Below are 26250 nucleotides of genomic sequence, written 5' to 3'. Positions count from 1 at the left end.
CTTTCTGCTGAAAGCAACAAGACCCCAGAGAGCTTCAGCTACACGGTATCCTGCAGACCTCCCACCTCCTTTCTTCCTCTCAAAGCTGGAAGGTACCAGCACAAAGGAAAGATGGTGACAAAGATATTCCCCAACAATGAGGTGTCCCTTAGACACACACAGGGCCCAGAATGCAAATGCAATGCAGCAGTCTGGAAAAATCTAACCACAATGCAGCAATTCTACATTTGACAAAAAATGTTAACACCAAGTTCACATAAGTAAGGAAAGGCAAATCTCTGACGTCCTCTCCTTTGCAATGGACCTGTATTGAAATCTCTAGATGTGATGCCAGACTCCCTTTTATAAATACAGGATTTAACTTGCACCCTGCAGTACCTCACATGCACAGGATTGTGTTTCCTTCTTTATCCATAGGAAGGTGTGAAGACTGAACCCTTATCATCCTGCACGCTGTTTATCTCACCAAGGTTCATTCCTCTCAGCAACTGGGCAAAACCTCCCTGCTTGCTTTATCAGTAAAGCAGTATCTGCTCTTTCCTCCCCGTGAGACATTGCTATTTTGAACCAGTTCCTGATTTCTCCTGCAACAACTTATCTTCTTCTTGTTCATTGGGGTTCAGACTTAAAATTATTTGTAATGAATCCTGATAAAGGGCTCCAGCTGTTTGTGAGGAGGTAACTCAAGAAGAGAAGTAGCTTAAGGTGAAGATTCATTGGAAAGCATGATAGCTGTATTTCTGCTCTATCCAATCTCACATCAATCAAAAGGAAATTCCCCTTCACTCCCGTGCTTTGTAAGAGGAGGCAAGGTGCTTTTGTGTATAATACAGCTTCCTAGACTTCATCAACCAAACAAGGAGAAGGAAGGGAGTCCTAAGCTCTTCAAGGCTGCCTCAAGAGGTACCCCACTGCCAGCAGTTATCACCCACGCCACGAACATCTTCCTCCTCTCTACAGAGACCTCAGCATTGCAGGGCTGAAAGGGAACAGTGAACACCAGGCAAAATTAGGGAGTGCTGGACTGGCAAGCCCTCAAGAATTGAACCTTGCCCTCATCCTCATAAGCAGCACAGCCTGGGAGTGGCTCCTAAGGAGCCTTAGTGTGAATACGTCTCTCCCAGCATGCATCGCCATGTGCAGATGGATCATTCATTCTCCATACATGACTCACTGCAAGACCTACGCTGAGCATCTGCTACCTCTGCCAGTAGACTGAGGAAGACAGCAGCAGCCTGTAACCCACCAGCAACAGACTGTAACCCACCAAGAGGCTTTCCAGGGGAAAAGCTGAACATATGGACTCTAGTAGCTACCAGGGTAGCCCGCCCTTACACCAGAAATGAAAAGTTGCACATCTCACAGCACAATCTCATTTGTTTATTACCTGCAAAGCTATAGCATATCATGGAAAACATAGTTAAAATGAGCCTTGATGACCTTAAGACTCATTTTCATCATATGTAATATTGAAAGAGTGAAGTAGAACTGCATAAAGGAAGTATGCCCAAGAAGAGGAAAAACGTCTTGAGAAGCCAACACCACTCTTTTGACTATCAAAGATGGTACACAACTTCTCCTGTTAATGCAGTTGAAAAGGACACACTGCTTGGTTTCTAGCACCAAAGACCATCAACAGAGCCTTTAATAAGTTTAGGTCTGAATGGCATCAAAACCAATGAAGCCCAAATACTGGAATAAAACAAAAAGATGTGTCAAGTTGATGCCTTGAACAAAGGCATGACCGTCTTTTTCGGTAACAATTTCTCCCATGCTGCCCTTGTTAATTAGCACACTGTCTCTTAAGTTTGTCTGCTGAATTTGATCTTTTATGTACTTTTCTAAAATTTTTGCTTGTAGCTACTTTTCAGTAGCAGTGGTTTATCGTAAAATGTTGCTCACAACAGGGGCTGACAACAGTTTGGAGCTTGGTTTGATCTGTTTTCTATGGCAGTTGTGTTTTTATTTTAAATGAAAGCAGTAAGATAGTTATAACCGGAACATCCACAGTAAAAGGGGGTCACACTAAACATGCCAGACCTGTCTGGGCAGGTCTAATTTAAACACCAGCCTTTTAAGAACGGGACTGTCTTTGAATGAGATTTCTTTGTACTTCTGAAGACAGCACACACCCTTTTCCTGCTGCTTGATTAAACAGCACTTGCCCAATGAATAGATCTTGATCAGGAATAGAAAATGCATGGAGCTGTCCTGGGGAAAATGTGCTCGATCCTTTCCCAGACTCACCTGTGGGAAGACACGTACAGCTGTATTGAACACACTGATCTTTCAAATCAGACCTCTCATGTATGGACTTTAGCTCTGTCAAATACCTGTGCCTTTAAACTATTTCTTTTATGCATTCAAACGTAATAAACCATTAACGGTAGCAGAAGCCTCTCACAGCAAATCTGTACTTTTAGAGTTGCCTTTGCGCTGTGTCTCTTCGGGGGGCCAAGCACAAACCGAGACATGTACTGTTTCATGAGATCTTGCAGCCTAAGATCCACCATTACAATCACAGCAGAAGTCCTGAAGTGCATATATCGCTACTCCGTCTTGCAGAAGTGGATCCTCCCTTGCTAAAAATAACCCTGTCTTTGCTGCGTGAATAATCATCCTTCATCTTGTTCCCATTCACCCATAAGAGCACAAGTCAGAGAGCAAGACAGGTGAGTGCTAAGGAGGAGCTGGTTTTCATATGCAAGGTGAATAGTAAAAGTTTACAAGACTCTGCTTCAAGGTTTTTTTCCTATATCAGAAAATAGAAAAGGCTAGGACTTTTAAAATAACAAATCATAACTGAAAACTCAATTCCATCAAAACCAAGAAAGTTTGCCACCTAGGACACATAACTGGATTAACTCTGCTCTCTGCTCCAGTTTTCCTGGATTACCTTGGGAAATCAACTAGCTCCCATAGAAATCAGCGTGAGCTGAGATTCTATGTCAGGCTTGGGTATCTCAGCTCCCATTAATCTCAAGACTTAGCTGCTTCAACACATTGGAAAATTTCAGGCCTCAGCTCCATTGCTATAAAATGGAATGAAGAGCATTTCTCTACCTCACAGTAATATCATGAGGATAAATATAACATAGGTTGTAAAATACTTGAGTACAGCACTTATGCATGTGCCTGTACATACTATACGTGGACAACAGCTAGGTCAGGCTGGCCCCCATCTCCAGGGCTGACTCATTTGCAGCAGAAGGTGCCTGCATTCATTTGGAAGGACAACAAGGCATGACTCAATGGATCAAAGCAATTTATCAGGACTGAAATCAGTACCTAATGTTAAATTCTGAACTCCTTTCTGTCAGTTCATTTACATATTAGAGCTTTAGATGGCTAGTATTAGCTGAAACTAGACCCACTTGACAGGCAGAATAGTTAATTATGTAATTACGAAATTTCTGCAGTTGCTCTGGTAAACATTCTACAAAATGGAAGTCACTTTTACAACTAATTTCTTTTGTACTTTGTAGTGTATTTGTATTCTCTATTTTTGGAAGGCCTAAAGAGATAATTTGGGGAGGATAGGAAGCACTCTTCCACCATTCTCTCTCCAGCCAGGCACTCAGCTCTCTAGGGGGTAGAGGACTGAAAGGTTGGCCCTGCTGTCAGAGAACAGATTTTAACTAGTGCTCAAAAATTTATATCCTGCTATATAAGCATCTGCCTGCCTCTTTGGATGGCAAATAGCGATTGTTCTGCAAAAAGAATTCTTTACAGCACTTTATCCAGCTAGGCCCTTGTCTCCTGGTGCTTAGACAAACACTTTTCGGTTTATGTAAATAGTCGGTGGATCAAATTTCCCCAGCTGCCACACCCAGCCAGCCTGAATCACCCAGAGAAACATAAAGAGAGTCAACTTTTATGCATTGCTTTTTTACCAAAGTACACAAGAGTTGCTACGTTACACTTTTCCCACCAGCAAATAGATTTTTCATTCTGGAAGAATTTTTCTGTGTATCAACCCTCTACATAATGCTTGTTAAAGTTTGTTCTGATTAAGAGGAGGAGTGGTGGGTGTGAAACAAAGGAAAATGAATGCTCAAAGTGTGTCTTTACTTCCGGACTTCATGTTTTTGCTCCTCTAAAGAAGCCAAGCTCCTACCACCAAGTGCTCCGGGGGCACCTGCTCTTCCTGCAACCACCTTGCATGCCCTAAGTGCAGGACAGGAGGACTAAGCCAGCTACTTGCATGGGCAAATACAAAGATAGTTAAGAAAAATCTGGATAAATCCCATGAGTTCATCTACATGTACTTGCTACCTGTCATTAGTTGGGCTTGCTTTTCGAGAAAGATCAATACAAGGCAAGGCCAACTAGATCAATTGTAATTACACCTCTACAGTGAAAAATTACGGAACAAAAAGCAGCCCTATGGCCCTTCTCTACCTATGTTATCACTGCAAGCCTCCTGACACCCCTGTTACTGGTCCAATGCAGCCTAACATGCCCGGTGTTTGGCCACAACTCTGCTCTGTCTGCTTCCCTCCTCCAGCAGTCAAGAGACCTGTCCTCCTCCCTGTTGTAAGGCAGAGGAAAACTCTCTCCTGAGGCTCATGGTCACTGTTGCAGCCCTGGTGGTGCAAGGATACAAACACAGCAAGGCTTGGGAGGAGATGCAGATCTTCCATTTGGCCAGCTGATACCCTGGGAAATCCATAAACCATTTCTAAAGCAAAACCTTGTTTTCAGGGTCATAGCAGAAACTAGGGGGAGAAACAATTTTAGATGTTTCTTTTATCATTGTGATGTCTCGAAAAGCCTCAGTTCTAGTCTTAATAATTGCTCATTAGCCTCTGTGCACTCAGACTGCCACACTACTACTTTTAGGTACTAGCAAGCAAATCCAGACTGAGACTAGACAAGTATTCTCAGAGCTCACCGTTGTGTGGCCCAGTTCATCCGGACCCTTGCCCACACCCCAGCCGTATCCTTAATCCTACCTCCAGCCCAAGCTCTGCTTCGCAGCTGCTGTAGGAATTCAAAAGGACTCTGAAAAACAAAGCACCGAGGTCTGAATTCTCTATGGAAACCTGAATGTAATCCCTGTTACATCAGCAATTTACCTAAAGTTTCTATCACATACAAAACACTTGAAGAGCCAAGCCCAACTACTAGTTTCATTGATGAAACAGAGGGAAATTCAACCTGGTAGAGTTATTCCTACTTATTTGCCATTAGAAATAGCGATGTACCTGAATTACTTTTTAAGGGTTTGATTTATTGCACGTGCAAAATACTATTGTTGAGCCAGCTTACATCACAGCATAGCGTATATACTGAAATCCTCTCTGTTTGTTTAAACTCTTTATAGAAATTCCTACATAGTTTCAAATAGTTGTGGTTAAACAGTTGTAAATACATATGCATTTCCAACCATGTTACTATCTCTTTTCCATTGCTCTTCTAATGTTCTGAGTGCCCTTTATGCACGATTTTTTTTTTACATTAATTATAATTATATGAATTTGTCTCAAGACCTCTCTGAATGTTTTGTTTCATTCATTTTATTGCTGTATTACTAAGGCTGGTTTTGAACCTGTCATAGTGCTCATAAGCAATGTGGAGTACAAGATGTGTTGCATGGATCATAAATCACTGCAATATATATTTTAATCTTCATTTAAGGTGCAAGCCCCAGCTCTTTCTACGTGATTTCTAGGAGAGATCTTAGCACTATTATGCTTTGAAACATTGTGATAAGCAGAAAAAAAAGCTTCTAAAATCTCAACAAATTTTTTTAAAAAAAAAAAGTAAAGCAAGGTATTCAGCCATTATCTTTTCTTAGTGTGAAGGACCACCCTAATTAAAGAGTTCAGATTTCAATTTCACAAAGTAGCATGCATGACGAAAACATCCAGTAAGATTTTTTTTTTTCTTTTTGCTTCGTGCTTTTTAAGAGTACCTCAATTTTAGTGAAATGTGCTTAAGATAACAGAGATTGCTACAGGTGGCACCTAAATACATTTGCCAAATGTTTTTGAAACGGACAACATATCTTGGGAAGCATCATTATGGTGAATCATCGTATACACTTTAAAGTTAGAAAGCCATGGCAAGATCCATACTTCAGGACAGGCAAACGATTGTGTTAATGGATAAGTTCTCTGGCTCTTGCCCTTTTCAGAGAAAGAGGCATGGACTCAAAAAAAAACAAACCAAGCAAAAAAAAAAAAACAACACCCAAAACAAAACAAAACAACATCTCCAGAGAAGTAATCAGGGAAATGGCAAGAAAAGGGAAGGGTGCAGCAGGGGAAGAGGAGGTGTGTAAAGAGAAAAGGCAGCATAGGGCGGGCAGGGGCCTGGACGAGTGCCATGGCTGCTGGGTAGCTCACGACGGAGGCTGCTGGTGCAGTGCATGCTACGGGAGTTGGCACAGGCTGCAAATTAACTGATGTGATACATAAATCCCCGGCAAAACTGATTGCACACACCCAGCTGAAAAATGTAAGTAAACAATAATTCCTGTCCTTTTTATATCTATTCCTTCAAGTTCAAGCATGCTTTAATCCTTCATTTTATTTGATATCATTTACCTTATCCAACACATATAAAAGGATATGTTCTTCTCCTTAGACTGCCTTCAACTTTCTATGAAACTAGCTTTAAGGAGTAGACCAATATTTGTACAGCAGATAATACCTAAAAGGAGGCTCCCCTGTCTAGATAGACAGAGAAAATTCCCATTTTAGGCCTTCAGTATAGACTAAAACATTGTATGCTTAGAGACATGCAGTCTGGTTTCAGCCATGTATTTGATATTCCTTGCATGTGTCCCTTGTGTCTGAAAACTAAGGACTATACGCCAAAAGTCATTCACTTTTCAGATGTGACATGCCTAGAAACGCCCCCATCTTTGAACAAAAACAATCAGGAGTGTTGCACTCTTGTAGAGCTTTCAAACAGTTGTAAGAAATACAGGGTTATAAAGTACCCTATACTTCAAACAAGAATAGAGGGACTGACAGGGGACAGAAAAGAGGTGGAAAATAGGAAAACCAGTTAAACAAACGAGCCTGGAGAATTGGGTTCCGTGCTCCATCTCAGGAGCTTTGTTTGGCCTTTGGCAAGTTACTTATCTTCTCTTTCTCTGTTTCCTTAATGTTTTTAAGGAAAACTCACAGATAAAATGATGAGCTTGTAGAAGTTAGAGACCAGCACTGAGTGTAGTAAAAGCATCTTTGGGTTACACTTTAGAAGAAAGAAAAATGGAGAATGGAACGATGGGATTGACATTAAACGAGTGAAGTTTCAGCTCTTGCTCCTAGCATTTGACATTGCTCCTTTACCGCAAAGTCTATATTGCTTTGCCTCTAAGGGCCTTATTTTATCTTCTCACCTGCTCTTCTTCTATGACTTCCAGTCTCACGAGCTCACGTAATTGTGCATAATCGCAATCAAAGTGTGACACGCTGCTGAACTGGCACCTTTGCCTCTCTCCAGTTATCACCATATTATCTCAACATGTCCCTAATTTTCTGCTTTTACTTCCTGCAGGCTGAGTTGGGATTGCGGACTGTATGTGTTTTAAATTAATATCCCTCTACTTACTATCTGAATACTGTTATTCTAGAGAACTTTGTGCTGTATTCAAGGTTCCTTTCTGATTGCGATCTTTGTTAGCAATAGTGTTATATATATTCAAATAAAACTTACATGTATAGCTATAAGATGCACACAGCAGATGTTTTAAGTACTTAAGCCCTTTACTAAATTCATTCTTCATAAATATTTTCATGCCCTAGAATGAATCCACAATATCTGGTTTCTTTCATCACAGTAGAATTCAAGTTGCTGAAATAGTCACAGTTGCTTCTCCCATCTTATGAAAACCCAAATACTTGTATACAGCAGAAAAAAACAGTTGCCTGTGGAATGAAAGAAGACCATAGACTTCAACCAGTTTACTTGAAGATGATCCAAAATCCCAATGCAAATGACATTACAAAGACTTCCATTTTAATGAATGAAGCTACTTCTATGAATTAGTGTTGCGTACAGTTGGAGAGCTATGTTGCTTCCTGAGCAGATATACTGGAGAAATAAATTTTAAGGTTAAATATTCCTGCAAAGGATCCAGTACTCTGCTTGATTGAATTCCAGGAGGTACTACTCTAACTTCTCAGCATCCATTTGGCCAATACATCCTGTGATGAAGCAGAATTTCCGATATCTTTGCAGTGTTTCTGATGGGAGTACTGAAGGGTCATTTAGAGAAAAAAAAGAAAAAAATCCTAATTAATTTTAAAATGACATTTTCTAGGGAAAACCCACATGGTACAGTACCTTCAAGATCAGAGGACTGAACACAATGATCCATGATGCCCCTCATGTCCAATGTGCAGATCGGACAAAATAGATGGTCTTGTTACTAATTGCTCTTAACTTTAAATGCAGCAAGTCCTGACACCACAGGAAAATATAGGTTAGAGCTAAAGCAGCATATTATCAGAAATATGAAGGTTTAGCCAAATTCTCTTTCTTCACCTGAACTAAGCCTCCTACACCAGTCTCTGACTTCCCAATAATGTCTAACTCCTTCTTCTCCTATTTATGCTAAGTAGCGGAGCACAGATGGCAGGAAGTACCAGAAATGACAATTAATGAAAAGCAGGAAAGTGCCTTTTTGATGCCTAAAGCCCCAATGCTTATCAAAACTGCCTTCAGATAATCTAAATCCAGTGTTTCCTGAGGTAGCCCAGAGAACACAGTTCTGGCCATAGAAAGTATGGGAGGGAGAAAGCAAGAGAGAAATACCTTTCTGAAGATGAGACACCAACAAGAACAAATTAAGTTTTAATACATGGACTGAGAGGACTCGCAGCTGCCCAAACTGGTATCACAACCCTGCATTTTTGCAACTAAATCCAGTGAAGAGAATATATGATATTTTACAAGCATTAACAGTGATTTGGAAAGCCCGGGTGTGCAGGTAGGTGTGACGAGCCTTGTTTTATAGGTGAGGCCTTTTTTTCCATGACCTGTACTGGAGCTAGGCACAGACCTCAAGGCCCTGGGTCCCTGTCTGTGTTTTGGGCACAAGGCAGCTCACCCACCTTTAAGAGCTTTTCCATACAGCTTCCTGCTCTTAGTACAGGCGAGATAAAGATATTTTCCACACAAATTTCTGTAACTATTATATTGACATGGGGTGAAAAGTCTATTTGGTGGGAAAGTCCACCATCCAACGTTTAAATTGGACAAGGTATGGGCACAGGCACTAGAACTTCCTTGTGTTCATCTCATCAGCAGGGAGAGCAAATAATTTGCTACGAGGGCATTTTATGCTGTCTAACAATGTTTGTGTGTGTCTGCATATATAAAATAACACTTCATACTGCTGCTGAATGACTTTTTTCTCCCTCCCTATTTGGATTAGTTCCAAAGCCAGGATTATGACTGCTCTTTGCTAAGCAACAAATATTAACTATTGCTACTTCATCAAAATGGTGCGCCAATATATTTAACCAGTTTATCGGCCAGGAAGATGATATTTTCATATTTGCTAGCCTGGAGCTTCACTAAAATTAAGATCAACTGAGTACAGCTATAACAATTATCAATTTTCATTCTTGGATAACAGCTTGAAGTTGCCTTCAGGAAAAAGGAGGGTCCTTTGGATGAAAAAAAATTTAGATATAAAATTAACTACTCTTTCTTCCTCAGGCTAAACATGTGGTTAAGCTCACTAAAATTATTCAACAACTTTACAGGTTGCATCCCTATTTGCTTTAGCTTTTAGGTTGATAAATGAGAAAGTAAAAAAAAGCTGTCAGGTATATTAAATTGCACTCTCAGCCTGCACTTTTACCTATCCTATACTAAATTACTTCCTGCAGCCAGCTGAAACTGTACCAAGAGGGGGAAATTTGAAGTACCTCTGAAAAAATGCCTTCAAAACTACTGAGGCCAGAGTCACCTGCTGGATATAATACATTTGAATCCAGACTTAAGTACACTATTGGTCACAGTGGAAGATCCTCTTTGTGAAAGCAGTTTAATGTCAATTGAGGAGACAATAGTTTTACTTAACATGATAAAGGTGAAAATATTATAGGATCCATTGCCGAACACTTGGTGGTCACAGAAATTAAGTTTTGATCACGTGAAGTTACTGGCAAACTGAAAGGTGGACAAACTGTCTCCTACAAGCTTCTGGACTCTGTTTCTTTCCATGGGTCTGACACAAATATCAGGAAGATCTGGTGGCTCCATCCGTCAGCAAACTTCTGGCTGGGCATTTTCCTGATTCCTCAAGCAAACAGAACAAAGCTTTTATGTACTCTTTTTAAGAGAGCTCCCAAAGGCAAAGAAAATTAGCTACATAAGCAGTCAAAATAGATTTTTATGTCAAAATAGAAAACAAAATAATAGAATTGTCCTTCTCCCCCCCCCGCCTTCTACCTATTTTTCTATTGAAAAATACCAGATGATTGATTTATTTATTTAGATGCAAAATGAGGTTTCTTGTGTCATTGGAGAAAACAACACTCTTTGGTTTTTGTAAATTTATTTTTCCTTTTGAAGATTTTCCACAGAACACATACTTGCCATTCTTTAATAGATCCTACCAACCACAGTGAAGCAAACACATGCAACCCGGTACTGAAGTAATGTCATCTCTGGATTGCTTAAAGCTGTACAAAGATTAAAGCACCCCAGTTCTACCTTGCTCAATCTGCAAGACTGCAAACTCCTACTTTAAGGCACGTGTGGTACTGCATCACATGGGACTGTGTACCCCAGGAAAAGGTCAAAGGGACTGATATCCTGTTGAGCAACATTTTCTATGACTGAGACAAATGTAGCATCAGATCAAAAGGGAGTAGGTTGAGTAAAGGATCAGCTTGCTATCAATTTGAAGACACAAGACAGACAAAGCAATTTCATCAAGAAAAATTAACCCACATAGATAAGAGCTAGATGGTGAAACTGTTTTAAGATATGTTGATAAAACTACTTCATCAGAGGTAAACTGACTATAAAATTAAATCTACTGAATTTGGACAACTTTTTTCTTTCCAGTGAAAACATTTCCGCAATAAGGTATACCATTTGTACTTTTTAGACCTAAACTTTTACAGCTTTTTCTTTTTGTAACAGATTTCCGTTCTGAAGGTTTTTTTGAGTTTGAAACAGTTGAAATTGAAACGATATCTTAAAGCATTTTGACTATGTCAACATAAGTGCTTTCAGAGTTTTTGTTTTTAACTAACAACATTTCACATTTTCCACTTTTCCCCAAATTGAAGGGGGGAAAAAAAAAAACAACACAAAAAAACCCCAGAACCACCACCTAATTTAATTGTCCTCCACAGTCTTCCACACTGCACTAATGCACAGACGTTGCAGGCAGGCATGAGCACTGCTATTTTACCTCTGTGCCCATGGAAGAGAGAAACACGCACCTCCAAGGAACCTAATAGGAAAGCAGAAAGCATTCCCACAGGTTGGGGTGCACCATGTCAACGACTGCATGAATCTGCCCTGAGTTTTCAGCTTACTTGGTTGAAAAATGAGATACACTACATTTTGGAGACAGGAGACGACTGAAAAGCAAAAATTCCGATTCTTTCCGATAGTAAATTCTGGATACAGACAGCAACCCAAGGAGGTGTCTAGATCTACAAACCTAACTGTTTGTTTATCTTGGCAGCTACGCCCCAGCTAGTGCTCAATGGCAGAGAGCAGTTTCCTTCCCAACAATATGCCAAATGCACTTCTTGCTGATTAAGCTGCATGGGTGAGAATAATTCCACCGCGCTTGACTAGAAGAATGAGTGGCACCTTCGGGAAGATTATTCATAAGAGGAGCTGTTAAGCTGTAGCCCAGCAGGGCTTTCCCCCTCCTACTCTACTTTATCAGGAGTACAGGGCAGCAATTAGAGCCACTGTCAACAGCTGCTCCGGTACCATTGAGAAGCCACCATCCTGCTGTGGCTCTGAAACACGGTGCTCGGAGTGCAATTAACACACTGCTAACAGCTCTCATCCAGATCAACAAGCTATGACCGCACTCAGAAAAAGACACTGACCAGGTTAATATTCACAGTCCCAAAGATAAGTTGCAGCGAGCCAAAGCAATAGTGGACTTGTCAAAGAATTGCTGGGCAATCTCTCTTTAAGGACAAGGATACCACCTTCACCTTCATGTGTCCCCACTGGTAGTTCACTAATGTTTAGCAGTGGTGACAACATTAAGGAACTACCTGGATAAAACTCTGGAAGTCATTACACCTGTTCTAGTATACCTGACACAATGATAAGATGTTCAGATACTAAATAATCCATGATTCATTCTTTGGTGGGGCAAAGTTGGCTTATTCTGCGTATGTCATAGTAAGAGGTAATGTGCACCCATTGATCAATAGCTTATTTAAGCCTTCCATCTCCAGTTATAGTAGGAATCAGTCAACTGAATGTTTAACTCCAGAGAACACCTTGACCATGGGAGATCAGGGCATAACTACATTGCAGTCTATGAAGGAAAGCTTTTCCATGACAGTAATTTCCCAGGAACTTTCAAACATTTATTTTGTCCTCAAGTTGTCTGTGTCTGGAAATACAGACATGCTCAAGCTTTTGTAGATTAACGTAAACAGTGTATGAAATTGAGCACAGCATTAGGATTCAGGCCCCTCTAGCTACCTGCAAATGTAGAGGAAGTTCAAGATTACTAGCACATAATTGTGGAGTTGGGGGAGCCAGCCCAACATTTGACTTTTCCTTTGGTTCAGATTTCCCTGCATATAGAAAGAGTGGGTGGATATGGCAAGACATACAGTATTTATATATCAGCTGATGTCACATCTGAATGCAATTCTAGATTTACTATTACAACTCTTCCTTCATCTAGGCAATAACTACCTGCCTGCTAAAAGGCATCAGATTCTTTTATTGTTAAAATGAAACCGGACCTGGTACCCTGGGGCAACTGATTTCAATCTCCAAGTTCATATGGTTTTTCTTGCTGACAAGACTGGTTTGAAGGAGAGCCAAAACGCCAGCGGCAGTTGCCCTTGCTAAGAAGAACCTTGAAAGAAGTTATGATGATTGTTAATAGAGTACGCACACACATGCACACAATTTTCTACAATAAACCGGTGGATTATAACTGGTCCCCCCAATACTGCACATGGGATTGGTGTGAGGAGGATACAGGAGGCACTTTATGTCCTGTTGTGGAGGAGATGAGACCCTGAGTTTGCAGGAAGACAAAGTGTCTCCCGAGTGTTGCACTGCACTGCCAGCTGGTCATCCCTCAAATGCAGGAGGCACTGACTGATCACCTACACATGCAAATACCAGATTTTCCTGTGCTCTAAAGGCTCTCTTACACAACAGCAATAGTAACTTCGTGCATTTTGCTAATGTATTTGCCATTGCCCGTCTTTTGAATATCAGGACTGATGCTTTAGGGATAGAAAGCATGCAGAAACGTCACCAATTCTAAAGTGACTGAAAAGCTGGAAACTATTATTTAAGAATTTTAGGAAATTTCAGAATAGTGGTATTGCCCTGTTGGTGTTCCTATAGCTGTTCCCACACACTTGTGCTACATTGCTGTGTGATGTGCTATAACAACACGAACACCTAACTCTGCTGTACAAGGCATGATTGTAAATTTTCCAGATGATATATGTGATCCTGGAGGAGCATCTTGCTTAGCTCGTCTCCTCTGCTTTCCTGCATTCAGTAGGACTGTGGTCTCTATGGGTCTCTGGAGCTTTCATAAAGAAACCACATATCATGCTTACCTTAAATCAGGCTTATATTTGAGCTCTGGTTTCTCTTAAAAGAGGATTACAGTTATTAAAAAAATATTTTTTTCTTACTATTCAATTGTTGCATTTGCAGCACTTTCTAGGCAGAGGTTTAATATAGTAGGTTTGTCTATGCTAAGCGGTTGCTCTGAATAATTGCACCAAACAGTTCCAGTTTTTCTGGACCTGCTGCATTTTTCAACATTTTGCAAACGCTTTAGAAAAGAAGAAAAAGAAAAGCAACAACAGCTACCGAAACCCTTAGGCTGCCGGGCAGCTCAAGGAGCTCCTGGCCCACGGCACCTGCCAGGGCCCTATGTGTCTGTATGATTGTCCACCCAAAAATGCTTCGCCCAGCGTCCCCTTCTGCTGGGGCCAGGGACTCGCGGAGGTGCAACCTCCTTGGCCACCCAAAGCAGTTACTATGCTTGGCTGAACGCAATTTCAACGGGACGAAACCACCCTTACGAAAACTTAAGGTAAGCTGTGTTGGTTTTCATTCACAACTTCTGCTACATGGGCGCACGTGTGCGTGTGCAGACTAGCTCTCCGCCAGGCAGAGGGGCTCTGCCCAAACTAGCAGTCGGAGGCGGAAGGCCAGCGCGTTGCACGTCGCTTGCGGCTCTCCCTGGCCCTGCTCCAGCGCTGCACCCTGCAGCGCCGCAGGAGCATCGGAGCACAGCGCATGGGCAGAGGGGGGGCCCAGTTCTACACCCCAGCACCCACCGGGGCAAGGGAAAACCCGCGAGGATGAACGTCACCGTTGGGAATGGAACAGAGCTCTCTGACAACTTATTGAGAAGTTACTATTGCTCAATCAGCCAACTGGATAGAAATCTTGGTCCAAAGGGAGCCACGTACTGCGTGGCAGACAAGCATATTCCTTGGAGGTCTCCATACCCCCTTCCAGAGCTCAGGTTTAGAGCCTATTTATTATTATTTTTTCCTTTAAAGTAGACTATCATTTTTGATACTGAAGCTTGGATCTACAAGATCTCATCGCAAAATATTAAGTTAGCTGCTTAGGAGTGAATGATGTAAAAGAAGGGACCTGATCAAAAGGCAGATCACCCTTACCCCTGATTTACCGTATCTGGAGAAAAATTTTGTATGCGATCATTCCACAGATATGGTTTTTGGTTCTTGATTTTAACTTGTATCTGAGTATGGTTTGTTTCCCCAGCATGATTAAACCACTGCGAAACGGATATCTGAAATTGGTAGCAGTGCACATAACAGACACGGACTGCATGTCACTTCTGACTTCTCTTTTATTTTAGCATTTCCTAGGCAGAAAAAATTAAGAGCCTTCCAGAAATTCTCTGTGTAAGATGCAGACCCCAGATGTGAGACAACATACTTACCAACAGCAGGCAATATCAGAGAAAGGCAACAGACACAAGCAGGCCCTGCACATTAGGAGTTTTTTGTGTTTCTGGATGACGAGGTTAAACATTTTGGTTGAACGCTGTTTCTTAGGCAGCCTTACTTTCTTCAGCAACCTCAGAAGAACAAATATAGCTCTTGTGCCTATTCTTACTAGGATTCATGTCTTTTCACTCTATTGTTCCATAAACAAGACAAAACAGCAGTTTGTTAGGTTCAGAGATTTAACGCAGTGTATTCCAGCTCAGTACATGGTTCTCTCCCTGGTAACCACATTTTCATAACAAACTCCCTTAGAGCTCCCAACCTCTGGAATATCTGCCCACTGAGTCAATGCAAACCAGGGATTTAGTCCTCCTAGCTCACCACAGAGCCTCTTTTCACCTTTCACTATGAGGATCTGGGAGGTGGAAAGAGCTGCTAAAACAACGTGGGATTCTGACAGAAAAGTCAATTCTTGTTACCAGAGTATTTTGGATCTGTATATATGTAAATAGTCTGTTAAAAGATAGCAACAGATGGCTCTTAACTTAGCAACGGCATAAATATAGCAAGTTTTATTTGATCTGATCTGAGGTGGTTGATGAAGCCATTTGTTTACAAGTGTATTTTTTAAATAAAATCATCCACAGTGCCCAGAGCATTGTCTGGGTGCTCTTTTATTACAGTTTGTAAAACTCCAAATTAAAACAGGAGGCGAGCCGATCGCTCTTCGGAGCTTTGCCTGTGCAACAATAGGGTTCTGGTCACATCACTAAGTAATCAAAACAAAGCAAATAAAATCAAAATAGCAAATTTTCACAGCTATGAATTTGCAGTTGTGCTCATCCACACATGAAGATGACACAGCTTGCACATGTTTTTACTACTACTGTTCTCATAACTGAGGGCAAAGTGACAAGCAGGCAGCTATGAGGATGCACTGGAGACATGCATTTCGGAGTAGTCTCGCACTGTTGCACCCACCTTCCTCTCAAGTACGTTAAGTTCATGTCAAATAAAGTCACAATTTTATATGTGCTGGCAACCCTAGATGGTCTTATCTATTTCTTTCACCAGAACAGGATCATAAATAAGTGGTAAATTTGTAATAGAACATTTTAAGAGAGGTGGAAAAGCAAGGATGTCAAGGCTTCTTTCTCAGAGCAATCCAAAACTATGTGGAATTGATTTACAATTCTGACCTGTAAATTCCTCCCTCATTTCTCCAATCACTTGCTGCATTTGTGAGAGTCATGCAGAAGCACAGCCTCCTGCGTCCTGGCGTGCTGGCCCCATATGCACATGCACAGTCATTCTTTCCACTAACAGTTGTCACTACCACACACGCTCAGACACTGCCCCAGGACACAGTATAACTCTCTTACTTCTAACAGACGCGGCCAGAGCAGACACAGAACAACTTCTGTACCCCCCAACACAAATATGATAAACACAACACCCACAAGAGTGGGTGGAGCAAGAGGATGGAGAACTAGTCTGAACTGCACTGGCGTTCAGATATTGGTATAGATGCTTCTCAGAAGATTAAAACAGAGATGAAATACAACTATAGCATAGGCAGACTTGCAAAAATAAGCATTACTTCCCTACCATGCACAACTTTTTAATCAAAATGCTACTAAGAGCATATACGTGCAGATAGCATAGGCACCCAACTCAGGAACTCCATTACTGAAGCTACCATATGCAGTTAGCTTTGCGAGATAGAACTTTGCATGTGCTGAAGACAGTAGTGCAAACAAATGAGGGCATTGAGTCACTGCAGCTGGAGGGGACACAGTCACAGCAGCCTCAGACGGAGAAGTTGAGCTCTTTAGTTTCGCTGGCGTCTCAAGCAGGTTTGGCAACACTGCTCTCCTCCCTCCGTCGGTGGCACTGTGGGTGCCTGAGCAGCCCAACAAAGCTCCCTCCCAGCCTTCTGCGCGGACATACTCCAAGCTACCCACTTGCTCACATTAGTCTAGCATGACTCAAAAAAAAAAAAAAAAATTGAAAAAATGGGGACCACAGTACTCTAAAAGCTCCCTTGGATTTTCTGTTTAGCAGCTATCATGAAGACACGTCAGCCAAGAGTTTTAGTCATCCCATCACCTTTCAAATGATTTCTGCTTCAAAATATGTCCTTAATCCTTTTTTAAAGTTTGCTTTGATCTAAAATTCCATTTAATGAAGACTTACAGAGAGAAAAGAGAAACCTCTAACTTTCCAATGTGGGTGTACTGGGTTTGCATGGCAAGGTTTGGGGGCGGGGGAAGAGGGGAGATACAGGGGTGGCTTCTGTGAGAAGCTGCTGGAAGCTTCCCCTATGTCCCATGGAGCCAAGGCCAGCTGGCTCCAAGATGGACCCACCACTGGCCAAGGCCGAGCCCATCAGCGACAGCGGTAGTGCCTCTGGGATAACAGATTTAAGAAGGGAAAAAAATGTTGCAGCAGACAGAAACTGCAGCTGGAGAGAGGAGTGAGAACATGGGAGAGAACCAGCCCTGCAGACCCCCAGGTCAGTGAAGAAGGAGAGGAGGAGGTGCTCCAGGCACCAGAGCAGAGAATCCCCTGCAGCCCGTGATGAAGACCATGGTGAGGCAGGCTGTCCCCCTGCAGCCCAGGGAGGTCCACAGTGGAGCAGATCTCCACCTGCAGCCTGGGGAGGACCCCACGCTGGAGCAGGGGGATGGAGGCTGTGACCCCATGGAGAGCCCATCCTGGAGCAGGCTCCTGGCAGGACTTGTGACCCCAGGGGGGACCCACGCTGGAGCAGTCTGTGCCAGAAGGACTGCAGCCTGTGGAAGGGACCCACGCTGGAGCAATTCATGGAGAACTGCAGCCCGTGGGAAGGACTCACGTTGGCGAAGTTCGTGGAAGACTGTCTCCTGTGGGAGGGACCCCACGCTGGAGCAGGGGAAGGGTGTGAGGAGTCCTGCCCCTGAAGAGGATGAAGCGGCTTTGGTGGGCACCTGGCATCCAGCCGGAGTCAACCCACCACAGTGAGAAGGAACCAAACCAAGATATCCTCATTTTTCTCTCAGAGGGAGACTGCAGCAGGAGTACATTTGTGCTACAGCATGGTCAGCTAATGAAAGAAGCTCTTCCAGACTTAAGTAGCACATTTAGAAGAGAAAAATTTCTTCAGATTCACTCCTTTCTTCACATATGTCTCAGCATCTTTCTGTTTAAAATTTTCAAATTTCAAGCATGCAGGATAGGCTGGTTGGTTGACAAATCATATATACTTCAGTTTTAGTCAAAGCGTTGAGTAGTGTTCTTTAACTTCCTAACTTGATGTTTTCAGGGAAGTTTTCTTTTGGAATAGTTTATTTATAAAGGGAAAAAAAAATCTTCCTGCTTGCTTTGTTTCTTTTAAGAAAGAGAGACAAGAAACTAAAATAAAAGGAAAAATGTGTGGAAAGGTTTTAAAAATTAAGCTTTCTAGTGACAGAAAACAGCATAAGAAGCTTAAATAAAAACTGAATGGGAATTTGCCTTGTAACCTCAAAAACAATAATACATTTCTTCTCTACATTTTTAAGACTGAAAATTTTGTCCAGTGAAATACTGAAAACATTGTTTCTCATCAAGACCCTTCTTTCCGATATCTGTGTGGGTGAGGAGAGGACAGGACAGGAGACTGTATCAGCCAGCCCACCTCTGAACAGTATGTCTGGCTTGCTTTTAGTCCAATTTCACACAAAAGCCAGGTTTCTGAGTACATGGGGTATATGCGCGAGCTCCCTTTGCTGCCTCAACATCATTTGAATCTATTGACCAAATTAAACTAACTCAGGGGAAAACAAAGTGCGATCTCACACTTTAAAAGGTCCCAGAAAATCAACAGGGGGAGGGACACCTGATAAATGTTCCGCCACAAGAGATCATCAGCTAGACTTTTCACTTTCTCCAACACCCAAAGCTCATCAGCCACAGGACCCCTGTGGAGCCAAGCTTTATTAGTAGCATGGAAGTATTGGTTTTTAAAAAAAAAAAGTTAAAAAAAAAAGTTTCTATCTGGCTCCAGGATTGACTTACAGGAAAACACATGAAGATTGAAGCAGGAAAATACTGAGCCTCCATGCCGCACCCCTACAGCTTAAAAAAACATAATGATAGTAAGAGGGTAAATATTTTCAAGACAGTGAAAAATTAATTAAAATTAAGAGGAAGAAATATCCATCCTCTTAAAGTTAAGCTAGAAGCAGTGTCTAAGAGCCCAACCAGCAGCCATATAACACTAATACGAACTCAAGCCCATTCTAAACGTCCTAACCTTAGTGCTGCAAACAAACTCTTGTTCTTCACTCACTTTAAAGAAAGACCAAGCCACGGTTTCAGCCATTCTCCCACCTACTGCTCTCCCCTTAGTCCATTTTCTGAAGATTAGCTTTCAGAGCAGAGAAGACATCTCAGAGCCATCTCTCCCCTATTTCAGTCTTGCACTTTTCATAGGCAACACCAAAAGAACTGCACCAGCCCATGCTCTCCTCCTTCAGTTCTCTCTGTCCTTGGCGCAGTGACATTGACAGCTGTATTTCAGATGCCAATGGGGATGGATGTCCTCTTACAGCAAGACAAATTGGAAGTGGCATGTGGAGGATGATTGACACCACATGTAAGTTCTTATTCTGTCAAAGCTTTACAATGTTGTTAGTTGTCAAACCCAACCCCCTGTCGTTGCTTTGCCACAATCCTACATGATGCCCAGTGTCTACCAGGCTTTTCATCTGCTCGCAACAACGTTCACAAATTCCTTTCTCAGGGTTGCACATATACCTTCTGCATAGCCTAAAGTCATGCACTCTTGTGAGAGTTCATTTGCTTTGTAGAGGATGCCACAAAAATATTTTTGCTTGCTAGAGTTATAAGAGAGAATATTCTCTTAAATTGAGGGTTTCTTTTTTAAAAAAAAAAAAAATTAGATCTAGGGCAAAAACTGCTCATCCACTACCAAACCCTGCATTTAATGGGCAAGACGGGGGGGGAGAGGGGATTAAAAAAAAAATAAAAAAGTCAGATTTGGAATTCTCCCTTCACAGTGTTCAGCAAATTCACCTCAAAAGTTTAGACAGTACAGGAACTGCCAGACCAGTTCAGCTGATGATCCCAACAGTCCTGTATCCTGACACCCACACAGTCCAACTCTGGCTATGGGCAGAAAGACACCTTGCAGTACTCAGCTACAGAATCACTTCTTCACAATGGGTGGGAGGGAATCACTCTCATCAGTTCAGGAAAGTTTTACTTCTGCCCTGGAGCAGAAAGATTTACATGCTTCCACAAAACCAACTGTTTTGTTAGAAGGTGGTTCCCTTTTTTCGGTTCATTTTTAATGTAACAAATTTGAACACTTACATTATTCCTCTGGCTTGCAAAAAAAGTTTTCTTTATGATCTTACAGAGTTTGTTTCATGTGCATTTAGCAGAGCCAGTTCCTGTCATCACTGCTGACTTCAACAGTCTTGTGAACCTAGTAGGGCAAATCCAAAGGTTGTTTCCAATAGTAAATATCTGCAGGGCCAAAAACTGCTAGGTACCCAAATCACTGATGAACTTGCTAAAATTTTGTATGCCAGGTTGTCATAAAATGATACAAACCAAAAACAAAGACAGAATGATACACATGTATGAAACACCTTGTCAGTGAGCACTTTCCCACTCATTCATTTTTGCATCACGTTGTCAGGAAACTATTGTTTTAAGCAAGAGAGGTTTAAAATATTCAGAGATTTATCTAACTCAGTGAAAACATGGAATGTGGCTCTTCAGATATGAGAATTTGTTCAGGCATTAAAATGCAGAACAACTAAAAAAAAACCAAACATATGCTTACTAGAAAAAGTAATCAATAAGCCAAGTACAGTAGTAAAAGAGCAAAGATAGTTCAATAGAGATTCAGTTCCTTCCTTGGTCTACCTGCATGTTTACAGTTCCCGTCATGCCCGTTGTGCTGGAATGCACCTCCTTGTCCTCACTGAGAGTTCAGTTTCAACGATTTGATAGGTGTTGAATTTCTAAGCATTTTTCCAGCCATCATGTTGTACTACAGAGCAAGCCTTTCTTCAGAAAAGCAAGAAAGATCTATTTCTACCAAAATAAATGAAAGAAGATAGACCTTAAATGCTGTGTACTTGAAAAGCTCAGGGCTTTTTTTTTTTTCCCCCCCATATTACAATTTCAAAAGCTGCTCTACACTGTATTTGAACTCATGGTAACCCAACCAATTTAATCGTAACTTTTACTATTTGTTTAGTTATGATTAATTTTATATAAAGGGAAATCGAAAGAAAATAAATCCAACAGCACCATCCACACACACACACTCTTTTATGTTATGTTCTCTTAGTTACAAAAAGATTCTGGATATTTTGCTAAAAGAAAGATTAGAATTTTAGCTTCAAGAAAAACAATCACCTTTAGACGTCTGTAACACCTTTATTTACTCCCAGACTTCATGGGAAGATTTAAATACTATGAATTTCAACCAGGAGAAGGGAAAACAAAAATCAAGGCAACATAACAGTGGTCAGACCTTATTTCAGCTCCCTGCAAGGGTCATTGGAAAGATTCACAATTAAGAAGTCAGCTGAATCCTCAACTTGTTCTCAGGTCTGCAAGGTTGAAAGCAGCATGTTTCATACCGCAAATGCCCTTTGCTCGTGGTTTTTCCTATGAAATTCAGTTAAGGTTGAGGTAGAAGAGGGAAAACAGAGCCTCAGAGAGACAATCAAAAATGGAGATCTCCTATATTGAGTTTTCTCCACCGGAATCGAAATGCATATCTAGCAGGCTGTCACTCAAAGGTGACTCCTCTGTATGACAGCGTGAACTGAACCATGCCTGCTCTGTGCTTGCTGCACAGTAAATGTTATGTAAACACCAAGGATGTCTTCATGCATGGATTAAAAGAAGGATTGCACAAGCTTAAGGTGCTACGTTGCTTAGTTTGGGAGAACTCATCAAGACGCAGGGCAAGCTGCGCATGGTGCTGCCTTGCCTGCATCTGCTAAACTGCGAGTGATCGAGTGATATCACGGGGTTGCGGCATTTATCCACACCCGGTTCACAACTGCACCCATCTAGCTTCCAGTGTGGCAGCAAAGAAAAACAAACCAGCCTGGGACATCACATTATGCAGCTTGGAGGAGTGTGTTTTGACTGATGGAGCAATTCCTAAAGAATCACAGGGTATTTAGCAGATGATATTTCAAACCAGAGTAGCATTTTCTGCCTTTGGAGAAGTGAATTGCTTGAGACATATTAGCATAGTACTATATACTGACAAACCAGCTCAGGCGAGTATGAACAGTTCAAATACAGTCCACGTTTTTCCCTCCAGAAAGGCCAGGCTGGACTGCTGCTGGGTCCAGTTAGATGACCTGCGTCTCTGCCTGGTACCACTCACAGGGTACAGGTAAAACTGGGGGTTTCCTTTCCCTGGGCCACTGGAACACTCGGTTGCAAAAGTTCACATATACTTTTTTAAATTACAGTAATTCTATTAAGAGGGATCAGAAGAACAAAAATAACGAAGTGAACACAGGAGTCTTATCATTAGCAAAGGATTTCATTGGAAAAACACCTACAAGTCAGGGCAGGAACTACACCTTGCTTTGTGTTTGGAACACAGCTTGTGCCTCCTCAGTACTACCACAGTGCAAATATTTATTTACTGAAAGAGAAAAAAAAAATTATATTCTACAGTTGCATAATCAGGACTCCAGAAGCTTACAGATGTTGAATTTACACATCTTTTAATTTTAAGAAGCTCGAGTGAAGAAATTCAGCCCACGACTGCTTAAATACTGTTATTTGGTCCCCATGGGACCTCACTGCTCAGTGCACGGGGCAGACGGTGCTTGTGGAACACAAATCCTCTCCATACCTGGCATGGCCCAAGCCTTATTTACTACCTGTCATAAAAAAAATATTGGCAAAACAGACTTCAACATATTTATCTTTACCACACCTTGATAAGATAGGCTGCTTTGGGGGTCTTTTGGGGTTTTTTTGTTTGTCCTGGGGTCTTTTTGGTGGTTTGGGTTTTTTTTTCCCTATAGTAGCTGGAATACAAAGAAAAGACTAAAATTCTCCAGGATTAGCTACTTCTGGATGCCCTGCTGCAAACACCCAAAACCTAATTTACTTAAAAGAGCATTCTGTATTTTTACGGCATATAATATACCCAATGAGTAATTCCCCAGACTTCACTCAGACCCATGGCTATACAATAGTTCCCAAATGAGAAGTCAAGACCTCGAATGAGGTAGTCAGAAACACATACTTCTGTGTTAAACAAGAAGGGCAGATACTTGGTATGGGAAATTCATCCCAATGGTGATGGTGCCAAAATTATAAGCCATGGAATTTTTGGCCAGAAGTTGTTTCCTAGCCTTCACACAGCGTCATCAAAACCAGCAGATTAGCTGGACCAAGAAACATGTGTCTTACAAACACATCTCCCTAATAGACAAACCAGGTGTCACAAATTTATCTATTAATAAAAGATGTGATTTATCATTTGCACTGATCTGACACTAAAAATTGTGGGGCTTTACCAGTAACCTTTCACACTACACCCATTTGGCAAGTTCTGGTGGGTGATGAGACTAGGCTGGAAACAAAACTTAGAAGTTAAAATTATTCCTAACATTAAATAGTCTAAATTATTTGGTACCACCACCTCATCTAAAAATTACAAAGGCATCAACAACTATTACGCAAGTTTCTCCACAGGACCTTTCTATATCTGAAGAGATGACTGAGTTTATCCATTTCAGGATCAAATTAGGTTGTACTAGTCAACAGCACAAAACTTACCACCCCTTTACCCCATCTGGCTGCAGTGCTCTGAGCACTGAAGAATAATATCCAGATGATGTTCACGATACCCAGAACAATGGAAAAGGTAATCAGAGTTTTCATCTAGCTGGTTCATTAGCAATGACAGACAACATGATTCAGCCAAAGTTTTATTTCCCATAACCCGAGAATTTACTATTCCCAACACCTATTAGCCACAGTCCCAATTACTAATCCTCTAGGCTAACATGACCTGCATTTCTAATGAAGACAGATTGTCTCAAATAAACATTCTTCTAATTGGGCACTGAATACTAGTCACACAAACACCTGTATGTGGCCCATATCAGTTTTAAGGACTTAAATCATCCCTGTTGGTGTTGTATATGTGATGTATTTAAACCCCCATGCATGAGCAAGGCTAAGGAGGAGAAAGGGCAAAGTAAGAGCTATTCCCATCAACAGCTCCAGCCATCCAACTTCAGTGACATCAGAGCAAAAGTTGGTGCAGAGAGTGGCTCCCCAGGAACATAATTTTAGCACTTAACCTAGATACCCAAGGGACATGACATGAATAGCCCCACCTGCAAGCAAAATGCCCCAGGTTACCCAGTTTGTATGGGACAGGGCAGGGAACTAAATCCCAATTTTCCCATGCTCCCAAGTAGCATCTTCCTTGCTGGACAGGCCTTCCTTCACCAAACTGTTTGTGGAGAATGCTTTTACTTGCTGAGCAGGGATGGATTTCAAGAACCACTGCTTGCTGCAGTGTTTTCTTCCCTCCTCCCCTACCCAGCGAGCAATGCTGTCCTGAACTAAAGCAAAACCTTGCTGCAGGATTTGTTTGAGCAGAATCCTCTTCTCTCCAACAAGGGTGAGGAGAGACATTAAGAGTTCTCTTTTTGCATTCCACTGAACCTTCTTTTTTTTTTTTTTTGACCAAAAAAAGCTGGCATTTTTTGTACTGTAACCGTGAGCATCCTTCCTTCAGTTTTAGAAGAGGGAGAAAATGGTGATGCTTTATGCTTTTAAAAACAAAACAAAACCAAGGAAAATTACAGAAGTTGCCATTGCACTGTGATACGTTGCATCAGTCAGAAACACAGAATATACCGAGATCCTTTTTCTCAATATTTTCAGAAAAATCAATCAGTATATGCAGAAGTGTCCCTTGCAGTACCTGAGGTTGAAATCAGACAGTGTTCAGTCCTTCCTTGCCTCTCCAAATAGACACCCAAACCCAAAACATGCTGAACACTTAGAGACTCCAGTTACTGTAGTGCAGCTGGATTCAGGCTCCCCCTTCCCAAGACTTTAGCAATTCTCTTTGCTCTCACTAGCAAGTGCCATTGATATATCTTTTCCTGCTATCTGTGCATTTTGCCCTGGATCCTGACAGGTGAGCTACAGGAAATAGCACCTGCAAGGAATAAAAATCCTGAACAGCTCATCCTTATATGCCAGGTGAGGATCTCCCTTCTTTTAGCCTGTTGGATAGCCTTAGGTTAAATTTCCAGCCAAACACAACAAAATAAAACCCAATTTTTTTCACTATGCTGTCCTCCATTTGTGGGAATTTTAACAATTTGCTGGTAAATTCAACTCCTAAGAATTGTAGTGATGACTAATCACCAACAGACATGTAGTCACAGCTGCTCAGATATTTATTTCTTGTCTAAACCCAACTCTGAATAACTTAAGCACCTTAATAGAAGTAGAATAATAAATACAGTCCAAATATAGGCAGCAATCCAACACAACCATCACAGCTCTCTCTTAAATCCCCCATCTTTCAACAGTGCTCAGTGCAATAGCTCTTACCATTGTATAACAAGAATGTAACAGAAAAGCAGACTAGGAAAGACAGGCATAGTTACCATATTTACTGCTTTCACATAGTTCGTTGTTTTTTGGTTTTTTTTAGCTGAGCACATTCAGGTTTGACGCAGATTCTTTCCCCATACAAAGCAATAACCTCCCCCTGCTCTAACAGACTTGGGTAGAGATAAATCAAACACGTATGAGTCTGCTGGGCAGGGTAGGGGAAGAGAAACTTTACCCATGATCTGGGCTTAGGTTTTCATCTCACTTTGAAGAGGAGGAGAATCCCAACCATGGCTGCATTACTCTGGTTAGGACACTCCGTCCAAAGTTTCCCAGGTGAGACAGAGCCTAGCCAACATGCTTCCTGTGAGCAAAAGGCCTTGGAGCCAAGTACTCGCACAAGGAACAGCTAGTATGGGCACCTGGGCTTCCTGTTCCCAAGGGAATAGCAATGGGGTAAGGAAGCGGAAAA

Source organism: Buteo buteo, chromosome 2 (assembly GCF_964188355.1).
Source record: "Buteo buteo chromosome 2, bButBut1.hap1.1, whole genome shotgun sequence".
Classification (NCBI taxonomy): Eukaryota; Metazoa; Chordata; class Aves; order Accipitriformes; family Accipitridae; genus Buteo; species Buteo buteo.
The sequence above is the reverse complement of the archived record's forward strand: the minus strand, read 5'-3'. Positions refer to the sequence as shown.